Raw genomic sequence first — 27,522 nt, 5'->3', positions numbered from 1 at the left:
TTTACATTGTGGTGCACTTCCTTTACTATGATGTGCTTTAGTCTTTCCAAAAAAGACTTTGATGATTGCATAAAGCACACAAAATACTCAAGAATTTTTATTACACAGAATGACTCTTTGTTTTAGAGAGTCCGATGTATTCAATGAAACGATTTACATAATTTTTGTAATCACTATTTAAAAGAAAGAATTTTCCATTTTATTCCTTAGTTTTCTTATTTAAACTTTATAGAAAGAAAGCAAATTTACTTCATAAGTCACGTTTAAATAAAACTTGTGCTAAGTTCAGCCTGATATGGATAAGCTGTCTAAATGATATTATTGAAAGTTGTGAAAATTGTTACATTTTTTTGAAAACCATACTACAGGGGGCACTCGGATTTGAACCAAGGACCTCTTGATCTGCAGTCAAATGCTCTGCCACTGAGCTATATCCCAAACATATTAATAAAAGAAATAATGTTTTTTTGTTTTTGATACATAAAATTTAAAGATTTTTAGAAACTTTTACATTGTGGTGCAGTCCCTTTACTCTGATGTGCTTTAGTCTTTCCAAAAAAAAGACTTTGATGATTGCATAAATCACACAAAATACTCAAGAATTTTTATTAAACAGAATGACTCTTTGTTTTAGAGAGTCCGATGTATTAAATGAAACGATTTACATAATTTTTTTAATCACTATTTAAAAGAAAGAATTTTCCATTTTATTCCTTAAATTTCTTATTTAAACTTTATAGAAAGAAAGCAAATTTACTTCATAAGTGACGTTTAAACAAAACTTGTGCTAAGTTCAGCCTGATATGGATAAGCTGTCAAAATGATATTATTGAAAGGTGTGAAAAAGGTTACATTTTTATGAAAACCATACTACAGGGGGCACTTGGATTTGAGCCAAGGACCTCTTGATCTGCAGTCAAATGCTCTGCCACTGAGTTATACCCCCTACATATTAATAAAAGAAATAATGTTTTTTTGTTTTTGATACATAAAATTTGAAGATTTTTAGAAACTTTTACATTGTGGTGCACTTCCTTTACTCTGATGTGCTTTAGTCTTTCCAAAAAAGACTTTGATGATTGCATAAAGCACACAAAATACTCAAGAATTTTTATTACACAGAATGACTCTTTGTTTTAGAGAGTCCGATGTATTCAATGAAACGATTTACATAATTTTTGTAATCACTATTTAAAAGAAAGAATTTTCCATTTTATTCCTTAGTTTTCTTATTTAAACTTTATAGAAAGAAAGCAAATTTACTTCATAAGTCACGTTTAAACAAAACTTGTGCTAAGTTCAGCCTGATATGGATAAGCTGTCTAAATGATATTATTGAAAGGTGTGAAAATTGTTACATTTTTATGAAAACCATACTACAGGGGGCACTCAGATTTGAACCGAGGACCTCTTCATCTGCAGTCAAATGCTCTGCCACTGAGCTATACCCCCTACATATTAATAAAAGAAATATTGTTTTTTTGTTTTTGATACATAAAATTTAAAGATTTTTAGAAACTTTTACATAGTGGTGCACTTCCTTTACTCTGATGTGCTTTAGTCTTTCCAAAAAAAAGACTTTGATGATTGCATAAATCACACAAAATACTCAAGAATTTTTATTACACAGAATGACTCTTTGTTTTAGAGAGTCCGATGTAATAAATGAAACGATTTACATCATTTTTTTAATCACTATTTAAAAGAAAGAATTTTCCATTTTATTCCTTAATTTTCTTATTTAAACTTTATAGAAAGAAAGCAAATTTACTTCATAAGTCACGTTTAAATAAAACTTGTGCTAAGTTCAGCCTGATATGGTTAAGCTGTTTAAATGATATTATTGAAAGGTGTGAAAATTGTTACATTTTAATGAAAACCATACTACAGTGGGCACACGGATTTAAACCAAGGACCTCTTGATCTGCAGTCAAATGCTCTGCCACTGAGCTATACCCCCTACATATTAATAAAAGAAATAATGTTTTTTTGTTTTTGATACATAAAATTTGAAGATTTTTAGAAACTTTTACATTGTGGTGCACTTCCTTTACTCTGATGTGCTTTAGTCTTTCCAAAAAAGACTTTGATGATTGCATAAAGCACACAAAATACTCAAGAATTTTTATTACACAGAATGACTCTTTGTTTTAGAGAGTCCGATGTATTAAATGAAACGATTTACATAATTTTTTTAATTACTATTTAAAAGAAAGAATTTTCCACTTTATTCCTTAATTTTCTTATTTCAACTTTATAGAAAGAAAGCAAATTTACTTCATAAGTGACGTTTAAACAAAACTTGTGCTAAGTTCAGCCTGATATGGATAAGCTGTCAAAATGATATTATTGAAAGGTGTGAAAAAGGTTACATTTTTATGAAAACCATACTACAGGGGGCACTTGAATTTGAGCCAAGGACCTCTTGATCTGCAGTCAAATGCTCTGCCACTGAGTTATACCCCTTACATATTAATAAAAGAAATAATGTTTTTTTGTTTTTGATACATAAAATTTAAAGATTTTTAGAAACTTTTACATTGTGGTGCACTTCCTTTACTCTGATGTGCTTTAGTCTTTCCAAAAAAGACTTTGATGATTGCATAAAGCACACAAAATACTCAAGAATTTTTATTACACAGAATGACTCTTTGTTTTAGAGAGTCCGATGTATTCAATGAAACGATTTACATAATTTTTGTAATCACTATTTAAAAGAAAGAATTTTCCATTTTATTCCTTAGTTTTCTTATTTAAACTTTATAGAAAGAAAGCAAATTTACTTCATAAGTCACGTTTAAATAAAACTTGTGCTAAGTTCAGCCTGATATGGATAAGCTGTCTAAATGATATTATTGAAAGGTGTGAAAATTGTTACATTTTTATGAAAACCATACTACAGGGGGCACTCGGATTTGAACCGAGGACCTCTTGAGCTGCAGTCAAATGCTCTGCCACTGAGCTATACCCCCTACATATTAATAAAAGAAATAATGTTTTTTTGTTTTTGATACATAAAATTTAAAGATTTTTAGAAACTTTTACATTGTGGTGCACTTCCTTTACTCTGATGTGCTTTAGTCTTTCCAAAAAAAAGACTTTGATGATTGCATAAATCACACAAAATACTCAAGAATTTTTATTACACAGAATGACTCTTTGTTTTAGAGAGTCCGATGTAATAAATGAAACGATTTACATAATTTTTTTAATCACTATTTAAAAGAAAGAATTTTCCATTTTATTCCTTAATTTTCTTATTTAAACTTTATAGAAAGAAAGCAAATTTACTTCATAAGTCACGTTTAAATAAAACTTGTGCTAAGTTCAGCCTGATATGGTTAAGCTGTCTAAATGATATTATTGAAAGGTGTGAAAATTGTTACATTTTAATGAAAACCATACTACAGTGGGCACTCGGATTTAAACCAAGGACCTCTTGATCTGCAATCAAATGCTCTGCCACTGAGCTATACCCCCTACATATTAATAAAAGAAATAATGTTTTTTTGTTTTTGATACATAAAATTTGAAGATTTTTAGAAACTTTTACATTGTGGTGCACTTCCTTTACTCTGATGTGCTTTAGTCTTTCCAAAAAAGACTTTGATGATTGCATAAAGCACACAAAATACTCAAGAATTTTTATTACACAGAATGACTCTTTGTTTTAGAGAGTCCGATGTATTAAATGAAACGATTTACATAATTTTTTTAATCACTATTTAAAAGAAAGAATTTTCCACTTTATTCCTTAATTTTCTTATTTCAACTTTATAGAAAGAAAGCAAATTTACTTCATAAGTCCCGTTTAAATAAAACTTGTGCTAAGTTCAGCCTGATATGGATAAGCTGTCTAAATGATATTATTGAAAGGTGTGAAAATTGTTACATTTTTATGAAAACCATACTACAGGGGGCACTCGGATTTGAACCAAGGACCTCTTGATCTGCAGTCAAATGCTCTGCCACTGAGCTATACCCCCTACATATTAATAAAAGAAATAATGTTTTTTTGTTTTTGATACATAAAATTTAAAGATTTTTAGAAACTTTTACATTGTGGTGCACTTCCTTTACTCTGATGTGCTTTAGTCTTTCCAAAAAAGACTTTGATGATTGCATAAAGCACACAAAATACTCAAGAATTTTTAGTACACAGAATGACTCTTCGTTTTAGAGAGTCCGATGTATTAAATGAAACGATTTACATAATTTTTTTAATCACTATTTAAAAGAAAGAATTTTCCATTTTATTCCTTAATTTTCTTATTTAAACTTTATAGAAAGAAAGCAAATTTACTTCATAAGTCACGTTTAAATAAAACTTGTGCTAAGTTCAGCCTGATATGGATAAGCTGTCTAAATGATATTATTGAAAGGTGTGAAAATTGTTACATTTTTATGAAAACCATACTACATGGGGCACTCGGATTTGAACCAAGGACCTCTTCATCTGCAGTCAAATGCTCTGCCACTGAGCTATACCCCCTACATATTAATGAAAGAAATAATGTTTTTTTATTTTTGATACATAAAATTTAAAGATTTTTAGAAACTTTTACATTGTGGTGCACTTTCTTTACTCTGATGTTCTTTAGTCTTTCCAAAAAAAAGACTTTGATGATTGCATAAATCACACAAAATACTCAAGAATTATTATTACACAGAATGACTCTTTGTTTTAGAGAGTCCGATGTATTAAATGAAACGATTTACATAATTTTTTTAATCACTATTTAAAAGAAAGAATTTTCCATTTTATTCCTTAATTTTCTTATTTAAACTTTATAGAAAGAAAGCAAATTTGCTTCATAAGTCACGTTTAAACAAAACTTGTGCTAAGTTCAGCCTGATATGTATAAGCTGTCTAAATAATATTATTGAAAGGTGTGAAAATGGATACATTTTTATGAAAGCCATACTACAGGGGGCACTTGGATTTGAGCCAAGGACCTCTTGATCTGCAGTCAAATGCTCTGCCACTGAGCTATACCCCCTACTTATTAATAAAAGAAATAATGTTTTTATGTTTTTGATACATAAAATTTGAAGATTTTTAGAAACTTTTACATTGTGGTGCACTTCCTTTACTCTGATGTGCTTTAGTCTTTCCAAAAAAGACTTTGATGATTGCATAAAGCACACAAAATACTCAAGAATTTTTATTACACAGAATGACTCTTTGTTTTAGAGAGTCCGATGTATTAAATGAAACGATTTACATAATTTTTTTAATCACTATTTAAAAGAAAGAATTTTCCATTTTATTCCTTAATTTTCTTATTTAAACTTTATAGAAAGAAAGCAAATTTACTTCATTAGTCACGTTTAAATAATACTTATGCTAAGTTCAGCCTGATATGGATAAGCTGTCTAAATGATATTATTGAAAGGTGTGAAAATTGTTACATTTTTATGAAAACCATACTACAGGGGGCACTCGGATTTGAACCAAGGACCTCTTGATCTGCAGTCAAATGCTCTGCCACTGAGCTATACCCATTACATAGTAATAAAATAAATAATGTTTTTTTGTTTTTGATACATAAAATTTAAAGATTTTTAGAAACTTTTACATTGTGGTGCACTTCCTTTACTCTGATGTGCTTTAGTCTTTCCAAAAAAAAGACTTTGATGATTGCATAAATCACACAAAATACTTAAAAAATTTTATTACACAGAATGACTCTTTGTTTTAGAGAGTCTGATCTATTAAATGAAACGATTTACATAATTTTTTAAATCACTATTTAAAAGAAAGAATTTTCCATTTTATTCCTTAATTTTCTTACTTAAACTTTATAGAAAGAAAGCAAATTTACTTCATAAGTCACGTTTAAACAAAACTTGTGCTAAGTTCAGCCTGATATGGATAAGCTGTCTAAATGATATTATTGAAAGGTGTGAAAAAGGTTACATTTCTATGAAAACCATACTACATGGGGTACTTGGATTTGGGCCAAGGACCTCTTGATTTGCAGTCAAATGCTCTGCCACTGAGCTATACCCCCTACATATTAATAAAAGAAATAATGTTTTTTTGTTTTTGATACATAAAATTTGAAGATTTTTAGAAACTTTACATTGTGGTGCACTTCCTTTACTCTGATGTGCTTTAGTCTTTCCAAAAAAGACTTTGATGATTGCATAAAGCACACAAAATACTAAAGAATTTTTATTACACAGATTGACTCTTTGTTTTAGAGAGTCCGATGTATTCAATGAAACGATTTACATAATTTTTGTAATCACTATTTAAAAGAAAGAATTTTCCATTTTATTCCTTAGTTTTCTTATTTAAACTTTATAGAAAGAAAGCAAATTTACTTCATAAGTCACGTTTAAATAAAACTTGTGCTAAGTTCAGCCTGATATGGATAAGCTGTCTAAATGATATTATTGAAAGTTGTGAAAATTGTTACATTTTTATGAAAACCATACTTCAGGGGGCACTCGGATTTGAACCAATGACCTCTTGATCTGCAGTCAAATGCTCTGCCACTGAGCTATATCCCCTACATATTAATAAAAGAAATAATGTGTTTTTGTTTTTGATACATAAAATTTAAAGATTTTTAGAAACTTTTACATTGTGGTGCACTCCCTTTACTCTGATGTGCTTTAGTCTTTCCGAAAAAAAGACTTTGATGATTGCATAAATCACACAAAATACTCAAGAATTTTTATTAAACAGAATGACTCTTTGTTTTAGAGAGTCCGATGTATTAAATGAAACGATTTACATAATTTTTTTAATCACTATTTAAAAGAAAGAATTTTCCATTTTATTCCTTAATTTTCTTATTTAAACTTTATAGAAAGAAAGCAAATTTACTTCATAAGTGACGTTTAAACAAAACTTGTGCTAAGTTCAGCCTGATATGGATAAGCTGTCAAAATGATATTATTGAAAGGTGTGAAAAAGGTTACATTTTTATGAAAACCATACTACAGGGGGCACTTGAATTTGAGCCAAGGACCTCTTGATCTGCAGTCAAATGCTCTGCCACTGAGCTATACCCCCTACATATTAATAAAAGAAATAATGTTTTTTTGTTTTTGATACATAAAATTTGAAGATTTTTAGAAACTTTTACATTGTGGTGCACTTCCTTTACTCTGATGTGCTTTAGTCTTTCCAAAAAAGACTTTTATGATTGCATAAAGCACACAAAATACTCAAGAATTTTTATTACACAGAATGACTCTTTGTTTTAGAGAGTCCGATGTATTCAATGAAACGATTTACATAATTTTTGTAATCACTATTTAAAAGAAAGAATTTTCCATTTTATTCCTTAGTTTTCTTATTTAAACTTTATAGAAAGAAAGCAAATTTACTTCATAAGTCACGTTTAAATAAAACTTGTGCTAAGTTCAGCCTGATATGGATAAGCTGTCTAAATGATATTATTGAAAGGTGTGAAAATTGTTACATTTTTATGAAAACCATACTACAGGGGGCACTCGGATTTGAACCAAGCACCTCTTGATCTGCAGTCAAATGCTCTGCCACTGAGCTATACCCCCTACATAGTAATAAAAGAAATAATGTTTTTTTGTTTTTGATACATAAAATTTAAAGATTTTTAGAAACTTTACATTGTGGTGCACTTCCTTTACTCTGATGTGCTTTAGTCTTTCAAAAAAAAAGACTTTGATGATTGCATAAATCACACAAAATACTCAAGAATTTTTATTACACAGAATGACTCTCTGTTTTAGAGAGTCTGATGTATTAAATGAAACGATTTACATACATTTTTTAATCACTATTTAAAAGAAAGAATTTTCCATTTTATTCCTTAATTTTCTTACTTAAACTTTATAGAAAGAAAGCAAATTTACTTCATAAGTCACGTTTAAACAAAACTTGTGCTAAGTTCAGCCTGATATGGATAAGCTGTCTAAATGATATTATTGAAAGGTGTGAAAAAGGTTACATTTCTATGAAAACCATACTACAGGGAGTACTTGGATTTGAGCCAAGGACATCTTGATTTGCAGTCAAATGCTCTGCCACTGAGCTATACCCCCTACATGTTAATAAAAGAAATAATGTTTTTTTTGTTTTTGATACATAAAATTTGAAGATTTTTAGAAACTTTTACATTGTGGTGCACTTCCTTTACTCTGATGTGCTTTAGTCTTTCCAAAAAAGACTTTGATGATTGCATAAAGCACACAAAATACTCAAGAATTTTTATTACACAGAATGACTCTTTGTTTTAGAGAGTCCGATGTATTAAATGAAACGATTTACATAATTTTTTTAATCACTATTTAAAAGAAAGAATTTTCCATTTTATTCCTTAATTTTCTTATTTAAACTTTATAGAAAGAAAGCAAATTTACTTCATATGTCACGTTTAAACAAAACTTGTGCTAAGTTCAGCCTGATATGGATAAGCTGTCTAAATGATATTATTGAAAGGTGTGAAAAATATTACATTTTTATGAAAACCATACGACAGGGGGCACTTGGATTTGAGCCAAGGACCTCTTGATCTGCAGTCAAAAGCTCTGCCACTGAGCTATACCCCCTACATATTAATAAAAGAAATAATGTTTTTTTGTTTTTGATACATAAAATTTGAAGATTTTTAGAAACTTTTACATTGTGGTGCACTTCCTTTACTCTGATGTGCTTTAGTCTTTCCAAAAAAGACTTTGATGATTGCATAAATCACACAAAATACTCAAGAATTTTTATTACACAGAATGACTCTCTGTTTTAGAGAGTCTGATGTATTAAATGAAACGATTTACATAAATTTTTTAATCACTATTTAAAAGAAAGAATTTTCCATTTTATTCCTTAATTTTCTTACTTAAACTTTATAGAAAGAAAGCAAATTTACTTCATAAGTCACGTTTAAACAAAACTTGTGCTAAGTTCAGCCTGATATGGATAAGCTGTCTAAATGATATTATTGAAAGGTGTGAAAAAGGTTACATTTCTATGAAAACCATACTACATGTGGTACTTGGATTTGAGCCAAGGACCTCTTGATTTGCAGTCAAATGCTCTGCCACTGAGCTATACCCCCTACATATTAATAAAAGAAATAATGTTTTTTTGTTTTTGATACATAAAATTTGAAGATTTTTAGAAACTTTACATTGTGGTGCACTTCCTTTACTCTGATGTGCTTTAGTCTTTCCAAAAAAGACTTTGATGATTGCATAAAGCACACAAAATACTAAAGAATTTTTATTACACAGAATGACTCTTTGTTTTAGAGAGTCCGATGTATTCAATGAAACGATTTACATAATTTTTGTAATCACTATTTAAAAGAAAGAATTTTCCATTTTATTCCTTAGTTTTCTTATTTAAACTTTATAGAAAGAAAGCAAATTTACTTCATAAGTCACGTTTAAATAAAACTTGTGCTAAGTTCAGCCTGATATGGATAAGCTGTCTAAATGATATTATTGAAAGTTGTGAAAATTGTTACATTTTTATGAAAACCATACTACAGGGGGCACTCGGATTTGAACCAAGGACCTCTTGATCTGCAGTCAAATGCTCTGCCACTGAGCTATATCCCCTACATATTAATAAAAGAAATAATGTTTTTTTGTTTTTGATACATAAAATTTAAAGATTTTTAGAAACTTTTACATTGTGGTGCACTCCCTTTACTCTGATGTGCTTTAGTCTTTCCAAAAAAAAGACTTTGATGATTGCATAAATCACACAAAATACTCAAGAATTTTTATTAAACAGAATGACTCTTTGTTTTAGAGAGTCCGATGTATTAAATGAAACGATTTACATAATTTTTTTAATCACTATTTAAAAGAAAGAATTTTCCATTTTATTCCTTAATTTTCTTATTTAAACTTTATAGAAAGAAAGCAAATTTACTTCATAAGTGACGTTTAAACAAAACTTGTGCTAAGTTCAGCCTGATATGGATAAGCTGTCAAAATGATATTATTGAAAGGTGTGAAAAAGGTTACATTTTTATGAAAACCATACTACAGGGGGCACTCGGATTTGAACCAAGGACCTCTTGATCTGCAGTCAAATGCTCTGCCACTGAGCTATACCCCCTACATATTAATAAAAGAAATAATGTTTTTTTGTTTTTGATACATAAAATTTAAAGATTTTTAGAAACTTTACATTGTGGTGCACTTCCTTTACTCTGATGTGCTTTAGTCTTTCAAAAAAAAAGACTTTGATGATTGCATAAATCACACAAAATACTCAAGAATTTTTATTACACAGAATGACTCTCTGTTTTAGAGAGTCTGATGTATTAAATGAAACGATTTACATACATTTTTTAATCACTATTTAAAAGAAAGAATTTTCCATTTTATTCCTTAATTTTCTTACTTAAACTTTATAGAAAGAAAGCAAATTTACTTCATAAGTCACGTTTAAACAAAACTTGTGCTAAGTTCAGCCTGATATGGATAAGCTGTCTAAATGATATTATTGAAAGGTGTGAAAAAGGTTACATTTCTATGAAAACCATACTACAGGGGGTACTTGGAGTTGAGCCAAGGACCTCTTGATTTGCAGTCAAATGCTCTGCCACTGAGCTATACCCCCTACATGTTAATAAAAGAAATAATGTTTTTTTTGTTTTTGATACATAAAATTTGAAGATTTTTAGAAACTTTTACATTGTGGTGCACTTCCTTTACTCTGATGTGCTTTAGTCTTTCCAAAAAAGACTTTGATGATTGCATAAAGCACACAAAATACTCAAGAATTTTTATTACACAGAATGACTCTTTGTTTTAGAGAGTCCGATGTATTCAATGAAACGATTTACATAATTTTTGTAATCACTATTTAAAAGAAAGAATTTTCCATTTTATTCCTTAGTTTTCTTATTTAAACTTTATAGAAAGAAAGCAAATTTACTTCATAAGTCACGTTTAAATAAAACTTGTGCTAAGTTCAGCCTGATATGGATAAGCTGTCAAAATGATATTATTGAAAGTTGTGAAAATTGTTACATTTTTATGAAAACCATACTACAGGGGGCACTCGGATTTGAACCAAGGACCTCTTGATCTGCAGTCAAATGCTCTGCCACTGAGCAATATCCCCTACATAGTAATAAAAGAAATAATGTTTTTTTGTTTTTGATACATAAACTTTAAAGATTTTTAGAAACTTTTACATTGTGGTGCACTCCCTTTACTCTGATGTGCTTTAGTCTTTCCAAAAAAAAGACTTTGATGATTGCATAAATCACACAAAATACTCAAGAATTTTTATTAAACAGAATGACTCTTTGTTTTAGAGAGTCCGATGTATTAAATGAAACGATTTACATAATTTTTTTAATCACTATTTAAAAGAAAGAATTTTCCATTTTATTCCTTAATTTTCTTATTTAAACTTTATAGAAAGAAAGCAAATTTACTTCATAAGTGACGTTTAAACAAAACTTGTGCTAAGTTCAGCCTGATATGGATAAGCTGTCAAAATGATATTATTGAAAGGTGTGAAAAAGGTTACATTTTTATGAAAACCATACTACAGGGGGCACTTGGATTTGAGCCAAGGACCTCTTCATCTGCAGTCAAATGCTCTGCCACTGAGCTATACCCCCTACATATTAATAAAAGAAATAATTTTTTTTGTTTTTGATACATAAAATTTGAAAATTTTTAGAAACTTTTACATTGTGGTGCACTTTCTTTACTCTGATGTGCTTTAGTCTTTCCACAAAAAAGACTTTGATGATTGCATAAAGCACACAAAATACTCAAGAATTTTTATTACACAGAATGACTCTTTGTTTTAGAGAGTCCGATGTATTAAATGAAACGATTTACATAATTTTTTTAATCACTATTTAAAAGAAAGAATTTTCCATTTTATTCCTTAATTTTCTTATTTAAACTTTATAGAAAGAAAGCAAATTTACTTCATAAGTCACGTTTAAATAAAACTTGTGCTAAGTTCAGCCTGATATGGATAAGCTGTCTAAATGATATTATTGAAAGGTGTGAAAATTGTTACATTTTTATGAAAACTATACTACAGGGGGCACTTGCATTTGAGCCAAGGACCTCTTGATTTGCACTCAAATGCTCTGCCACTGAGCTATATCCTCTACATATTAATAAAAGAAATAATGTTTTTATGTTTTTGATACATAAAATTTGAAGATTTTTAGAAACTTTTACATTGTGGTGCGCTTCCTTTACTCTGATGTGCTTTAGTCTTTCCAAAAAAGACTTTGATGATTGCATAAAGCACACAAAATACTCAAGAATTTTTATTACACAGAATGACTCTTTGTTTTAGAGAGTCCGATGTATTAAATGAAACGATTTACATAATTTTTTTAATCACTATTTAAAAGAAAGAATTTTCCATTTTATTCCTTAATTCTCTTATTTAAACTTTATAGAAAGAAAGCAAATTTACTTCATAAGTCACGTTTAAATAATACTTGTGCTAAGTTCAGCCTGATATGGATAAGCTGTCTAAATGATATTATTGAAAGGTGTGAAAATTGTTACATTTTTATGAAAACCATACCACAGGGGGCACTCGGATTTGAACCAAAGACCTCTTGATCTGCAGTCAAATGCTCTGCCACTGAGCTATACCCCCTACATATTAATAAAAGAAATAATGTTTTTTTGTTTTTGATACATAAAATTTAAAGATTTTTAGAAACTTTTACATTGTGGTGCACTTCCTTTACTCTGATGTGCTTTAGTCTTTCAAAAAAAAAGACTTTGATGATTGCATAAATCACACAAAATACTCAAAAAATTTTATTACACAGAATGACTCTTTGTTTTAGAGAGTCCGATCTATTAAATGAAACGATTTACATAATTTTTTTAATCACTATTTAAAAGAAAGAATTTTCCATTTTCTTCCTTAATTTTCTTATTTAAACTTTATAGAAAGAAAGCAAATTTACTTCATAAGTCACGTTTAAACAAAACTTGTGCTAAGTTCAGCCTGATATGGATAAGCTGTCTAAATGATATTATTGAAAGGTGTGAAAAAGGTTACATTTTTATGAAAACCATACTACAGGGGGCACTTGGATTTGAGCCAAGGACCTCTTGATCTGCAGTCAAATGCTCGGCCACTGAGCTATACCCCCTACATATTAATAAAAGAAATAATGTTTTTTTGTTTTTGATACATAAAATTTGAAGATTTTTAGAAACTTTTACATTGTGGTGCACTTCCTTTACTCTGATGTGCTTTAGTCTTTCCAAAAAAGACTTTGATGATTGCATAAAGCACACAAAATACTCAAGAATTTTTATTACACAGAATGACTCTTTGTTTTAGAGAGTCCGATGTATTAAATGAAACGATTTACATAATTTTTTTAATCACTATTTAAAAGAAAGAATTTTCCATTTTGTTCCTTAATTTTCTTATTTAAACTTTATAGAAAGAAAGCAAATTTACTTCATAAGTCACGTTTAAATAAAACTTGTGCTAAGTTCAGCCTGATATGGATAAGCTGTCTAAATGATATTATTGAAAGATGTGAAAAATGTTACATTTTTATGAAAACCATCCTACAGGGGGTACTTGGATTTGAACCAAGGACCTCTTGATCTGCAGTCAAATGCTCTGCCACTGAGCTATAAACCCTACATATTAATAAAAGAAATAATGTTTTTTTGTTTTTGATACATAAATATAAAGATTTTTAGAACCTTTTACATTGTGGTGCACTTCCTTTACTCTGATGTGCTTTAGTCTTTCCAAAAAAAAGACTTTGATGATTGCATAAATCACACAAAATACTCAAGAATTTTTATTACACAGAATGACTCTTTGGTTTAGAGAGTCCGATGTATTAAATGAAACGATTTACATAATTTTTTTAATCACTATTTAAAAGAAAGAATTTTCCATTTTATTCCTTAATTTTCTTATTTAAACTTTATAGAAAGAAAGCAAATTTACTTCATAAGTCACGTTTAAACAAAACTTGTGCTAAGTTCAGCCTGATATGGATAAGCTGTCTAAATGACATTATTGAAAGGTGTGAAAATTGTTACATTTTTATGAAAACCATACTACAGGGGGCACTCGGATTTGAACCAAGGACCTCTTGATCTGCAGTCAAATGCTCTGCCACTGAGCTATACCCCCTACATATTAATAAAAGAAATAATGTTTTTTTGTTTTTGATACATAAAATTTAAAGATTTTTAGAAACTTTTACATTGTGGTGCACTTCCTTTACTCTGATGTGCTTTAGTCTTTCCAAAAAAGACTTTGATGATTGCATAAAGCACACAAAATACTCAAGAATTTTTATTACACAGAATGACTCTTTGTTTTAGAGAGTCTGATGTATTAAATGAAACGATTTACATAATTTTTTAATCACTATTTAAAAGAAAGAATTTTCCATTTTCTTCCATAATTTTCTTATTTAAACTTTATAGAAAGAAAGCAAATTTACTTCATAAGTCACGTTTAAAAAAAACTTGTGCTAAGTTCAGAATGATATGGATAAGCTGTCTAAATGATATTATTGAAAGGTGTGAAAAAGGTTACATTTTTATGAAAACCATACTACAGGGGGCACTTGGATTTGAGCCAAGGACCTCTTGATCTGCAGTCAAATGCTCGGCCACTGAGCTATACCCCTACATATTAATAAAAGAAATAATGTTTTTTTGTTTTTGATACAAAAAATTTGAAGATTTTTAGAAACTTTTACATTGTGGTGCACTTCCTTTACTCTGATGTGCTTTAGTCTTTCCAAAAAAGACTTTGATGATTGCATAAAGCACACAAAATACTCAAGAATTTTTATTACACAGAATGACTCTTTGTTTTAGAGAGTCCGATGTATTAAATGAAACGATTTACATAATTTTTTTAATCACTATTTAAAAGAAAGAATTTTCCATTTTATTCCTTAATTTTCTTATTTAAACTTTATAGAAAGAAAGCAAATTTACTTCATAAGTCACGTTTAAATAAAACTTGTGCTAAGTTCAGCCTGATATGGATAAGCTGTCTAAATGATATTATTGAAAGGTGTGAAAAATGTTACATTTTTATGAAAACCATCCTACAGGGGGTACTTGGATTTGAACCAAGGACCTCTTGATCTGCAGTCAAATGCTCTGCCACTGAGCTATAAACCCTACATATTAATAAAAGAAATAATGTTTTTTTGTTTTTGATACATAAAATTTAAAGATTTTTAGAACCTTTTACATTGTGGTGCACTTCCTTTACTCTGATGTGCTTTAGTCTTTCCAAAAAAAAGACTTTGATGATTGCATAAATCACACAAAATACTCAAGAATTTTTATTACACAGAATGACTCTTTGGTTTAGAGAGTCCGATGTATTAAATGAAACGATTTACATAATTTTTTTAATCACTATTTAAAAGAAAGAATTTTCCATTTTATTCCTTAATTTTCTTATTTAAACTTTATAGAAAGAAAGCAAATTTACTTCATAAGTCACGTTTAAACAAAACTTGTGCTAAGTTCAGCCTGATATGGATAAGCTGTCTAAATGACATTATTGAAAGGTGTGAAAAAGGTTATATTTTTATGAAAACCATACTACAGGCGGCACTTGGATTTGAGCCAAGGACCTCTTGATCTGCAGTCAAATGCTCTGCCACTGAGCTATACCCCCTACATATTAATAAAAGAAATAATGTTTTTTTGTTTTTGATACATAAAATTTGAAGATTTTTAGAAACTTTTACATTGTGGTGCACTTCCTTTACTCTGATGTGCTTTAGTCTTTCCAAAAAAGACTTTGATGATTGCATAAAGCACACAAAATACTCAAGAATTTTTATTACACAAAATGACTCTTTGTTTTAGAGAGTCTGATGTATTAAATGAAACGATTTACATAATTTTTTTAATCACTATTTAAAAGAAAGAATTTTCCATTTTATTCCTTATTTTCTTATTTAAACTTTATAGAAAGAAAGCAAATTTACTTCATAAGTCACGTTTAAATAAAACTTGTGCTAAGTTCAGCCTGATATGGATAAGCTGTCTAAATGATATTTTTGAAAGGTGTGAAAAAGGATACATTTTTATGAAAACCATACTACAGGGGGCACTTGGATTTGAGCCAAGGACCTCTTGATCTGAAGTCAAATGCTCTGCCACTGAGCTATACCCCCTACATATTAATAAAAGAAATAATGTTTTTATGTTTTTGATACATAAAATTTGAAGATTTTTAGAAACTTTTACATTGTGGTGCACTTCCTTTACTCTGATGTGCTTTAGTCTTTCCAAAAAAGACTTTGATGATTGCATAAAGCACACAAAATACTCAAGAATTTTTATTACACAGAATGACTCTTTGTTTTAGAGAGTCCGATGTATTAAATGAAACGATTTACATAATTTTTTTAACCACTATTTAAAAGAAAGAATTTTCCATTTTATTCCTTAATTTTCTTATTTAAACTTTATAGAAAGAAAGCAAAGTTACTTCATAAGTCACGTTTAAATAAAACTTGTGCTAAGTTCAGCCTGATATGGATAAGCTGTCTAAATGATATTATTGAAAGGTGTGAAAATTGTTACATTTTTATGAAAACCATACGACAGGGGGCACTTGGATTTGAGCCAAGGACCTCTTGATCTGGAGTCAAATGCTCTGCCACTGAGCTATAACCCCTACATATTAATAAAAGAAATAATGTTTTTTTGTTTTTGATACATAAAATTTGAAGATTTTTAGAAACATTTACATTGTGGTGCACTTCCTTTACTCTGATGTGCTTTAGTCTTTCCAAAAAGACTTTGATGATTGCATAAAGCACACAAAATACTCAAGAATTTTTATTACACAGAATGACTCTTTGTTTTAGAGAGTCTGATGTATTAAATGAAACGATTTACATAATTTTTTTAATCACTATTTAAAAGAAAGAATTTTCCATTTTATTCCTTAATTTTCTTATTTAAACTTTATAGAAAGAAAGCAAATTTACTTCATAAGTCACGTTTAAATAAAACTTGTGCTAAGTTCAGCCTGATATGGATAAGCTGTCTAAATGATATTATTGAAAGGTGTGAAAATTGTTACATTTTTATGAAAACCATACTACAGGGGGCACTCGGATTTGAACCAAGGACCTCTTGATCTGCAGTCAAATGCTCTGTCACTGAGCTATACCCCCTACATATTAATAAAAGAAATAATGCTTTTTTTTTTTGATACATAAAATTTAAAGATTTTTAGAAACTTTTACATTGTGGTGCACTTCCTTTACTCTGATGTGCTTTAGTCTTTCCAAAAATAAGACTTTGATGATTGCATAAATCACACAAAATACTCAAGAATTTTTATTACACAGAATGACTCTTTGTTTTAGAGAGTCCGATGTATTAAATGAAATGATTTACATAATTTTTTTAATCACTATTTAAAAGAAAGAATTTTCCATTTTATTCCTTAATTTTCTTATTTAAACTTTATAGAAAGAAAGCAAATTTACTTCATAAGTCACGTTTAAACAAAACTTGTGCTAAGTTTAGCCTGATATGGATAAGCTGTCTAAATGATATTATTGAAAGGTGTGAAAAAGGTTACATTTTTATGAAAACCATTCTACAGGCGGCACTTGGATTTGAGCCAAGGACCTCTTGATCTGCAGTCAAATGCTCTGCCACTGAGCTATACCCCCTACATATTATTAAAAGAAATAATGTTTTTTTGTTTTTGATACATAAAATTTGAAGATTTTTAGAAACTTTTACATTGTGGTGCACTTCCTTTACTCTGATGTGCTTTAGTCTTTACAAAAAAGACTTTGATGATTGCATAAAGCACACAAAATACTCAAGAATTTTTATTACACAGAATGACTCTTTGTTTTAGAGAGTCTGATGTATTAAATGAAACGATTTACATAAATTTTTTAATCACTATTTAAAAGAAAGAATTTTCCATTTTATTCCTTAATTTTCTTATTTAAACTTTATAGAAAGAAAGCAAATTTACTTCATAAGTCACGTTTAAACAAAACTTGTGCTAAGTTCAGAATGATATGGATAAGCTGTCTAAATGATATTATTGAAAGGTGTGAAAAAGGTTACATTTTTATGAAAACCATACTACAGGGGGCACTTGGATTTCAGCCAAGGACCTCTTGATCTGCAGTCAAATGCTCGGCCACTGAGCTATACCCCCTACATATTAATAAAAGAAATAATGTTTTTTTGTTTTTGATACATAAAATTTGAAGATTTTTAGAAACTTTTACATTGTGGTGCACTTCCTTTACTCTGATGTGCTTTAGTTTTTCCAAAAAAGACTTTGATGATTGCATAAAGCACACAAAATACTCAAGAATTTTTATTACACAGAATGACTCTTTGTTTTAGAGAGTCCGATGTATTAAATGAAACGATTTACATAATTTTTTTAATCACTATTTAAAAGAAAGAATTTTCCATTTTATTCCTTAATTTTCTTATTTAAACTTTATAGAAAGAAAGCAAATTTACTTCATAAGTCACGTTTAAATAAAACTTGTGCTAAGTTCAGCCTGATATGGATAAGCTGTCTAAATGATATTATTAAAAAGGTGTGAAAATTGTTACATTTTTATGAAAACCATCCTACAGGGGGTACTTTGATTTGAACCAAGGACCTCTTGATCTGCAGTCAAATGCTCTGCCACTGAGCTATAAACCCTACATATTAATAAAAGAAATAATGTTTTTTTGTTTTTGATACATAAAATTTAAAGATTTTTAGAACCTTTTACATTGTGGTGCACTTCCTTTACTCTGATGTGCTTTAGTCTTTCCAAAAAAAAGACTTTGATGATTGCATAAATCACACAAAATACTCAAGAATTTTTATTACACAGAATGACTCTTTGTTTTAGAGAGTCCGATGTATTAAATGAAACGATTTACATAATTTTTTTAATCACTATTTAAAAGAAAGAATTTTCCATTTTATTCCTTAATTTTCTTATTTAAACTTTATAGAAAGAAAGCAAATTTACTTCATAAGTCACGTTTAAACAAAACCTGTGCTAAGTTTAGCCTGATATGGATAAGCTGTCTAAATGATATTATTGAAAGGTGTGAAAAAGGTTACATTTTTATAAAAACCATACGACAGGGGGCACTTGGATTTGAGCCAAGGACCTCTTGATCTGCAGTCAAATGCTCTGCCACTGAGCTATACCCCCTACATATTAATAAAAGAAATAATGTTTTTTTGTTTTTGATACATAAAATTTGAAGATTTTTAGAAACATTTACATTGTGGTGCACTTCCTTTACTCTGATGTGCTTTAGTTTTTCCAAAAATACTTTGATGATTGCATAAAGCACACAAAATACTCAAGAATTTTTATTACACAGATAGACTCTTTGTTTTAGAAAGTCCGATGTATTAAATGAAACGATTTACATAATTTTTTTAATCACTATTTAAAAGAAAGAATTTTCCATTTTATTCCTTAATTTTCTTATTTAAACTTTATAGAAAGAAAGCAAATTTACTTCATAAGTCACGTTTAAATAAAACTTGTGCTAAGTTTAGCCTGATATGGATAAGCTGTCTAAATGATATTATTGAAAGGTGTGAAAATTGTTACATTTTTATAAAAACCATACTACAGGGGGCACTCGGATTTGAACCAAGGACCTCTTGATCTACAGTCAAATGCTCTGCCACTGAGCTATACCCCCTACATATTAATAAAAGAAATAATGTTTTTTTGTTTTTGATACATAAAATGTAAAGATTTTTAGAAACTTTTACATTGTGGTGCATTTCCTTTCCTCCGATGTGCTTTAGTCTTTCCAAAAAAAAGACTTTGATGATTGCATAAATCACACAAAATACTCAAGAATTTTTATTACACAGAATGACTCTTTGTTTTAGAGAGTCCGATGTATTAAATGAAACGATTTACATAATTTTTTTAATCACTATTTAAAAGAAAGAATTTTCCATTTTATTCCTTAATTTTCTTATTTAAACTTTATAGAAAGAAAGCAAATTTACTTCATAAGTCACGTTTAAACAAAACTTGTGCTAAGTTTAGCCTGATATGGATAAGCTGTCTAAATGATATTATTGAAAGGTGTGAAAAAGGTTACATTTTTATGAAAACCATACTACAGGCGGCACTTGGATTTGAGCCAAGGACCTCTTGATCTGCAGTCAAATGCTCTGCCACTGAGCTATACCCCCTACATATTATTAAAAGAAATAATGTTTTTTTGTTTTTGATACATAAAATTTGAAGATTTTTAGAAACTTTTACATTGTGGTGCACTTCCTTTACTCTGATGTGCTTTAGTCTTTCCAAAAAAGACTTTGATGATTGCATAAAGCACACAAAATACTCAAGAATTTTTATTACACAGAATGACTCTTTGTTTTAGAGAGTCTGATGTATTAAATGAAACGATTTACATAAATTTTTTAATCACTATTTAAAAGAAAGAATTTTCCATTTTATTCCTTAATTTTCTTATTTAAACTTTATAGAAAGAAAGCAAATTTACTTCATAAGTCACGTTTAAACAAAACTTGTGCTAAGTTCAGAATGATATGGATAAGCTGTCTAAATGATATTATTGAAAGGTGTGAAAAAGGTTACATTTTTATGAAAACCATACTACAGGGGGCACTTGGATTTCAGCCAAGGACCTCTTGATCTGCAGTCAAATGCTCGGCCACTGAGCTATACCCCCTACATATTAATAAAAGAAATAATGTTTTTTTGTTTTTGATACATAAAATTTGAAGATTTTTAGAAACTTTTACATTGTGGTGCACTTCCTTTACTCTGATGTGCTTTAGTTTTTCCAAAAAAGACTTTGATGATTGCATAAAGCACACAAAATAATCAAGAATTTTTATTACACAGAATGACTCTTTGTTTTAGAGAGTCCGATGTATTAAATGAAACGATTTACATAATTTTTTTAATCACTATTTAAAAGAAAGAATTTTCCATTTTATTCCTTAATTTTCTTATTTAAACTTTATAGAAAGAAAGCAAATTTACTTCATAAGTCACGTTTAAATAAAACTTGTGCTAAGTTCAGCCTGATATGGATAAGCTGTCTAAATGATATTATTGAAAGGTGTGAAAATTGTTACATTTTTATGAAAACCATACGACAGGGGGCACTTGGATTTGAGCCAAGGACCTCTTGATCTGGAGTCAAATGCTCTGCCACTGAGCTATAACCCCTACATATTAATAAAAGAAATAATGTTTTTTTGTTTTTGATACATAAAATTTGAAGATTTTTAGAAACATTTACATTGTGGTGCACTTCCTTTACTCTGATGTGCTTTAGTCTTTCCAAAAAGACTTTGATGATTGCATAAAGCACACAAAATACTCAAGAATTTTTATTACACAGAATGACTCTTTGTTTTAGAGAGTCTGATGTATTAAATGAAACGATTTACATAATTTTTTTAATCACTATTTAAAAGAAAGAATTTTCCATTTTATTCCTTAATTTTCTTATTTAAACTTTATAGAAAGAAAGCAAATTTACTTCATAAGTCACGTTTAAATAAAACTTGTGCTAAGTTCAGCCTGATATGGATAAGCTGTCTAAATGATATTATTGAAAGGTGTGAAAATTGTTACATTTTTATGAAAACCATACTACAGGGGGCACTCGGATTTGAACCAAGGACCTCTTGATCTGCAGTCAAATGCTCTGCCACTGAGCTATACCCCCTACATATTAATAAAAGAAATAATGCTTTTTTTTTTTGATACATAAAATTTAAAGATTTTTAGAAACTTTTACATTGTGGTGCACTTCCTTTACTCTGATGTGCTTTAGTCTTTCCAAAAATAAGACTTTGATGATTGCATAAATCACACAAAATACTCAAGAATTTTTATTACACAGAATGACTCTTTGTTTTAGAGAGTCCGATGTATTAAATGAAATGATTTACATAATTTTTTTAATCACTATTTAAAAGAAAGAATTTTCCATTTTATTCCTTAATTTTCTTATTTAAACTTTATAGAAAGAAAGCAAATTTACTTCATAAGTCACGTTTAAACAAAACTTGTGCTAAGTTTAGCCTGATATGGATAAGCTGTCTAAATGATATTATTGAAAGGTGTGAAAAAGGTTACATTTTTATGAAAACCATTCTACAGGCGGCACTTGGATTTGAGCCAAGGACCTCTTGATCTGCAGTCAAATGCTCTGCCACTGAGCTATACCCCCTACATATTATTAAAAGAAATAATGTTTTTTTGTTTTTGATACATAAAATTTGAAGATTTTTAGAAACTTTTACATTGTGGTGCACTTCCTTTACTCTGATGTGCTTTAGTCTTTACAAAAAAGACTTTGATGATTGCATAAAGCACACAAAATACTCAAGAATTTTTATTACACAGAATGACTCTTTGTTTTAGAGAGTCTGATGTATTAAATGAAACGATTTACATAAATTTTTTAATCACTATTTAAAAGAAAGAATTTTCCATTTTATTCCTTAATTTTCTTATTTAAACTTTATAGAAAGAAAGCAAATTTACTTCATAAGTCACGTTTAAACAAAACTTGTGCTAAGTTCAGAATGATATGGATAAGCTGTCTAAATGATATTATTGAAAGGTGTGAAAAAGGTTACATTTTTATGAAAACCATACTACAGGGGGCACTTGGATTTCAGCCAAGGACCTCTTGATCTGCAGTCAAATGCTCGGCCACTGAGCTATACCCCCTACATATTAATAAAAGAAATAATGTTTTTTTGTTTTTGATACATAAAATTTGAAGATTTTTAGAAACTTTTACATTGTGGTGCACTTCCTTTACTCTGATGTGCTTTAGTTTTTCCAAAAAAGACTTTGATGATTGCATAAAGCACACAAAATACTCAAGAATTTTTATTACACAGAATGACTCTTTGTTTTAGAGAGTCCGATGTATTAAATGAAACGATTTACATAATTTTTTTAATCACTATTTAAAAGAAAGAATTTTCCATTTTATTCCTTAATTTTCTTATTTAAACTTTATAGAAAGAAAGCAAATTTACTTCATAAGTCACGTTTAAATAAAACTTGTGCTAAGTTCAGCCTGATATGGATAAGCTGTCTAAATGATATTATTAAAAAGGTGTGAAAATTGTTACATTTTTATGAAAACCATCCTACAGGGGGTACTTTGATTTGAACCAAGGACCTCTTGATCTGCAGTCAAATGCTCTGCCACTGAGCTATAAACCCTACATATTAATAAAAGAAATAATGTTTTTTTGTTTTTGATACATAAAATTTAAAGATTTTTAGAACCTTTTACATTGTGGTGCACTTCCTTTACTCTGATGTGCTTTAGTCTTTCCAAAAAAAAGACTTTGATGATTGCATAAATCACACAAAATACTCAAGAATTTTTATTACACAGAATGACTCTTTGTTTTAGAGAGTCCGATGTATTAAATGAAACGATTTACATAATTTTTTTAATCACTATTTAAAAGAAAGAATTTTCCATTTTATTCCTTAATTTTCTTATTTAAACTTTATAGAAAGAAAGCAAATTTACTTCATAAGTCACGTTTAAACAAAACTTGTGCTAAGTTTAGCCTGATATGGATAAGCTGTCTAAATGATATTATTGAAAGGTGTGAAAAAGGTTACATTTTTATAAAAACCATACGACAGGGGGCACTTGAATTTGAGCCAAGGACCTCTTGATCTGCAGTCAAATGCTCTGCCACTGAGCTATACCCCCTACATATTAATAAAAGAAATAATGTTTTTTTGTTTTTGATACATAAAATTTGAAGATTTTTAGAAACATTTACATTGTGGTGCACTTCCTTTACTCTGATGTGCTTTAGTTTTTCCAAAAATACTTTGATGATTGCATAAAGCACACAAAATACTCAAGAATTTTTATTACACAGATAGACTCTTTGTTTTAGAAAGTCCGATGTATTAAATGAAACGATTTACATAATTTTTTTAATCACTATTTAAAAGAAAGAATTTTCCATTTTATTCCTTAATTTTCTTATTTAAACTTTATAGAAAGAAAGCAAATTTACTTCATAAGTCACGTTTAAATAAAACTTGTGCTAAGTTTAGCCTGATATGGATAAGCTGTCTAAATGATATTATTGAAAGGTGTGAAAATTGTTACATTTTTATAAAAACCATACTACAGGGGGCACTCGGATTTGAACCAAGGACCTCTTGATCTACAGTCAAATGCTCTGCCACTGAGCTATACCCCCTACATATTAATAAAAGAAATAATGTTTTTTTGTTTTTGATACATAAAATGTAAAGATTTTTAGAAACTTTTACATTGTGGTGCACTTCCTTTACTCTGATGTGCTTTAGTCTTTCCAAAAAAGACTTTGATGATTGCATAAAGCACACAAAATACTCAAGAATTTTTATTACACAGAATGACTCTTTGTTTTAGAGAGTCTGATGTATTAAATGAAACGATTTACATAAATTTTTTAATCACTATTTAAAAGAAAGAATTTTCCATTTTATTCCTTAATTTTCTTATTTAAACTTTATAGAAAGAAAGCAAATTTACTTCATAAGTCACGTTTAAACAAAACTTGTGCTAAGTTCAGCCTGATATGGATAAGCTGTCTAAATGATATTATTGAAAGGTGTGAAAAAGGTTACATTTTTATAAAAACCATACGACAGGGGGCACTTGGATTTGAGCCAAGGACCTCTTGATCTGCAATCAAATGCTCTGCCACTGAGCTATACCCCCTACATATTAATAAAAGAAATAATGTTTTTTTGTTTTTGATACATAAAATTTGAAGATTTTTAGAAACATTTACATTGTGGTGCACTTCCTTTACTCTGATGTGCTTTAGTCTTTCCAAAAAGACTTTGATGATTGCATAAAGCACACAAAATACTCAAGAATTTTTATTACACAGATAGACTCTTTGTTTTAGAAAGTCCGATGTATTAAATGAAACGATTTACATAATTTTTTTAATCACTATTTAAAAGAAAGAATTTTCCATTTTATTCCTTAATTTTCTTATTTAAACTTTATAGAAAGAAAGCAAATTTACTTCATAAGTCACGTTTAAATAAAACTTGTGCTAAGTTTAGCCTGATATGGATAAGCTGTCTAAATGATATTATTGAAAAGTGTGAAAATTGTTACATTTTTATAAAAACCATTCTACAGGGGGCACTCGGATTTGAACCAAGGACCTCTTGATCTACAGTCAAATGCTCTGCCACTGAGCTATACCCCCTACATATTAATAAAAGAAATAATGTTTTTTTGTTTTTGATACATAAAATTTGAAGATTTTTAGAAACTTTTACATTGTGGTGCACTTCCTTTACTCTGATGTGCTTTAGTCTTTCCAAAAAAGACTTTGATGATTGCATAAAGCACACAAAATACTCAAGAATTTTTATTACACAGAATGACTCTTTGTTTTAGAGAGTCTGATGTATTAAATGAAACGATTTACATAAATTTTTTAATCACTATTTAAAAGAAAGAATTTTCCATTTTATTCCTTAATTTTCTTATTTAAACTTTATAGAAAGAAAGCAAATTTACTTCATAAGTCACGTTTAAACAAAACTTGTGCTAAGTTCAGAATGATATGGATAAGCTGTCTAAATGATATTATTGAAAGGTGTGAAAAAGGTTACATTTTTATGAAAACCATACTACAGGGGGCACTTGGATTTCAACCAAGGACCTCTTGATCTGCAGTCAAATGCTCGGCCACTGAGCTATACCCCCTACATATTAATAAAAGAAATAATGTTTTTTTGTTTTTGATACATAAAATTTGAAGATTTTTAGAAACTTTTACATTGTGGTGCACTTCCTTTACACTGATGTGCTTTAGTTTTTCCAAAAAAGACTTTGATGATTGCATAAAGCACACAAAATGCTCAAGAATTTTTATTACACAGAATGACTCTTTGTTTTAGAGAGTCCGATGTATTAAATGAAACGATTTACATAATTTTTTTAATCACTATTTAAAAGAAAGAATTTTCCATTTTATTCCTTAATTTTCTTATTTAAACTTTATAGAAAGAAAGCAAATTTACTTCATAAGTCACGTTTAAACAAAACTTGTGCTAAGTTCAGCCTGATATGGATAAGCTGTCTAAATGATATTATTGAAAGGTGTGAAAAAGGTTACATTTTTATAAAAACCATACGACAGGGGGCACTTGGATTTGAGCCAATGACCTCTTGATCTGCAATCAAATGCTCTGCCACTGAGCTATACCCCCTACATATTAATAAAAGAAATAATGTTTTTTTGTTTTTAATACATAAAATTTGAAGATTTTTAGAAACTTTTACATTGTGGTGCACTTCCTTTACTCTGATGTGCTTTAGTCTTTCCAAAAAAGACTTTGATGATTGCATAAAGCACACAAAATACTCAAGAATTTTTATTACACAGAATGACTCTTTGTTTTAGAGAGTCTGATGTATTAAATGAAACGATTTACATAAATTTTTTAATCACTATTTAAAAGAAAGAATTTTCCATTTTATTCCTTAATTTTCTTATTTAAACTTTATAGAAAGAAAGCAAATTTACTTCATAAGTCACGTTTAAACAAAACTTGTGCTAAGTTTAGCCTGATATGGATAAGCTGTCTAAATGATATTATTGAAAAGTGTGAAAATTGTTACATTTTTATAAAAACCATACTACAGGGGGCACTCGGATTTGAACCAAGGACCTCTTGATCTACAGTCAAATGCTCTGCCACTGAGCTATACCCCCTACATATTAATAAAAGAAATAATGTTTTTTTGTTTTTGATACATAAAATTTGAAGATTTTTAGAAACTTTTACATTGTGGTGCACTTCCTTTACACTGATGTGCTTTAGTTTTTCCAAAAAAGACTTTGATGATTGCATAAAGCACACAAAATACTCAAGAATTTTTATTACACAGAATGACTCTTTGTTTTAGAGAGTCCGATGTATTAAATGAAACGATTTACATAATTTTTTTAATCACTATTTAAAAGAAAGAATTTTCCATTTTATTCCTTAATTTTCTTATTTAAACTTTATAGAAAGAAAGCAAATTTACTTCATAAGTCACGTTTAAACAAAACTTGTGCTAAGTTCAGCCTGATATGGATAAGCTGTCTAAATGATATTATTGAAAGGTGTGAAAAAGGTTACATTTTTGTAAAAACCATACGACAGGGGGCACTTGGATTTGAGCCAAGGACCTCTTGATCTGCAATCAAATGCTCTGCCACTGAGCTATACCCCCTACATATTAATAAAAGAAATAATGTTTTTTTGTGTTTGATACATAAAATTTGAAGATTTTTAGAAACATTTACATTGTGGTGCACTTCCTTTACTCTGATGTGCTTTAGTCTTTCCAAAAAGACTTTGATGATTGCATAAAGCACACAAAATACTCAAGAATTTTTATTACACAGATAGACTCTTTGTTTTAGAAAGTCCAATGTATTAAATGAAACGATTTACATAATTTTTTTAATCA

At 29.0% G+C, this 27,522-nt stretch overlaps 15 non-coding genes across 15 annotated transcripts; all 15 read right to left on the bottom strand.

The window, feature by feature from the left end:
• Positions 1-2,900: 2,900 nt before the first annotated feature.
• TRNAC-GCA (transfer RNA cysteine (anticodon GCA)) lies at positions 2,901-2,972 on the bottom strand. Its single transcript has one exon. It is a non-coding gene; the product is annotated as a tRNA-Cys (tRNA).
• A 942-nt stretch (positions 2,973-3,914) lies between these two features.
• On the bottom strand, positions 3,915-3,986 carry TRNAC-GCA (transfer RNA cysteine (anticodon GCA)). The gene has a single exon. It is a non-coding gene; the product is annotated as a tRNA-Cys (tRNA).
• Positions 3,987-7,461: 3,475 nt separating this feature from the next.
• Positions 7,462-7,533, bottom strand: TRNAC-GCA (transfer RNA cysteine (anticodon GCA)). The gene has a single exon. It is a non-coding gene; the product is annotated as a tRNA-Cys (tRNA).
• A 1,953-nt stretch (positions 7,534-9,486) lies between these two features.
• Positions 9,487-9,558, bottom strand: TRNAC-GCA (transfer RNA cysteine (anticodon GCA)). Its single transcript has one exon. It is a non-coding gene; the product is annotated as a tRNA-Cys (tRNA).
• Positions 9,559-9,994: 436 nt separating this feature from the next.
• TRNAC-GCA (transfer RNA cysteine (anticodon GCA)) lies at positions 9,995-10,066 on the bottom strand. Its single transcript has one exon. It is a non-coding gene; the product is annotated as a tRNA-Cys (tRNA).
• Positions 10,067-12,529: 2,463 nt separating this feature from the next.
• Positions 12,530-12,601, bottom strand: TRNAC-GCA (transfer RNA cysteine (anticodon GCA)). The gene has a single exon. It is a non-coding gene; the product is annotated as a tRNA-Cys (tRNA).
• Positions 12,602-14,050: 1,449 nt separating this feature from the next.
• TRNAC-GCA (transfer RNA cysteine (anticodon GCA)) lies at positions 14,051-14,122 on the bottom strand. Its single transcript has one exon. It is a non-coding gene; the product is annotated as a tRNA-Cys (tRNA).
• Positions 14,123-16,579: 2,457 nt separating this feature from the next.
• Positions 16,580-16,651, bottom strand: TRNAW-CCA (transfer RNA tryptophan (anticodon CCA)). Its single transcript has one exon. It is a non-coding gene; the product is annotated as a tRNA-Trp (tRNA).
• Positions 16,652-17,084: 433 nt separating this feature from the next.
• Positions 17,085-17,156, bottom strand: TRNAC-GCA (transfer RNA cysteine (anticodon GCA)). The gene has a single exon. It is a non-coding gene; the product is annotated as a tRNA-Cys (tRNA).
• A 2,461-nt stretch (positions 17,157-19,617) lies between these two features.
• TRNAY-GUA (transfer RNA tyrosine (anticodon GUA)) lies at positions 19,618-19,689 on the bottom strand. The gene has a single exon. It is a non-coding gene; the product is annotated as a tRNA-Tyr (tRNA).
• A 1,448-nt stretch (positions 19,690-21,137) lies between these two features.
• On the bottom strand, positions 21,138-21,209 carry TRNAW-CCA (transfer RNA tryptophan (anticodon CCA)). The gene has a single exon. It is a non-coding gene; the product is annotated as a tRNA-Trp (tRNA).
• A 433-nt stretch (positions 21,210-21,642) lies between these two features.
• TRNAC-GCA (transfer RNA cysteine (anticodon GCA)) lies at positions 21,643-21,714 on the bottom strand. Its single transcript has one exon. It is a non-coding gene; the product is annotated as a tRNA-Cys (tRNA).
• Positions 21,715-24,175: 2,461 nt separating this feature from the next.
• Positions 24,176-24,247, bottom strand: TRNAY-GUA (transfer RNA tyrosine (anticodon GUA)). Its single transcript has one exon. It is a non-coding gene; the product is annotated as a tRNA-Tyr (tRNA).
• A 939-nt stretch (positions 24,248-25,186) lies between these two features.
• On the bottom strand, positions 25,187-25,258 carry TRNAY-GUA (transfer RNA tyrosine (anticodon GUA)). Its single transcript has one exon. It is a non-coding gene; the product is annotated as a tRNA-Tyr (tRNA).
• A 1,446-nt stretch (positions 25,259-26,704) lies between these two features.
• Positions 26,705-26,776, bottom strand: TRNAY-GUA (transfer RNA tyrosine (anticodon GUA)). Its single transcript has one exon. It is a non-coding gene; the product is annotated as a tRNA-Tyr (tRNA).
• Positions 26,777-27,522: the final 746 nt, after the last annotated feature.

The sequence above is a fragment of the Anomaloglossus baeobatrachus genome, chromosome 1 (assembly GCF_048569485.1).
Source record: "Anomaloglossus baeobatrachus isolate aAnoBae1 chromosome 1, aAnoBae1.hap1, whole genome shotgun sequence".
NCBI lineage: Eukaryota > Metazoa > Chordata > Amphibia > Anura > Aromobatidae > Anomaloglossus > Anomaloglossus baeobatrachus.
This window is presented reverse-complemented; position numbering and strand designations above follow the sequence as displayed.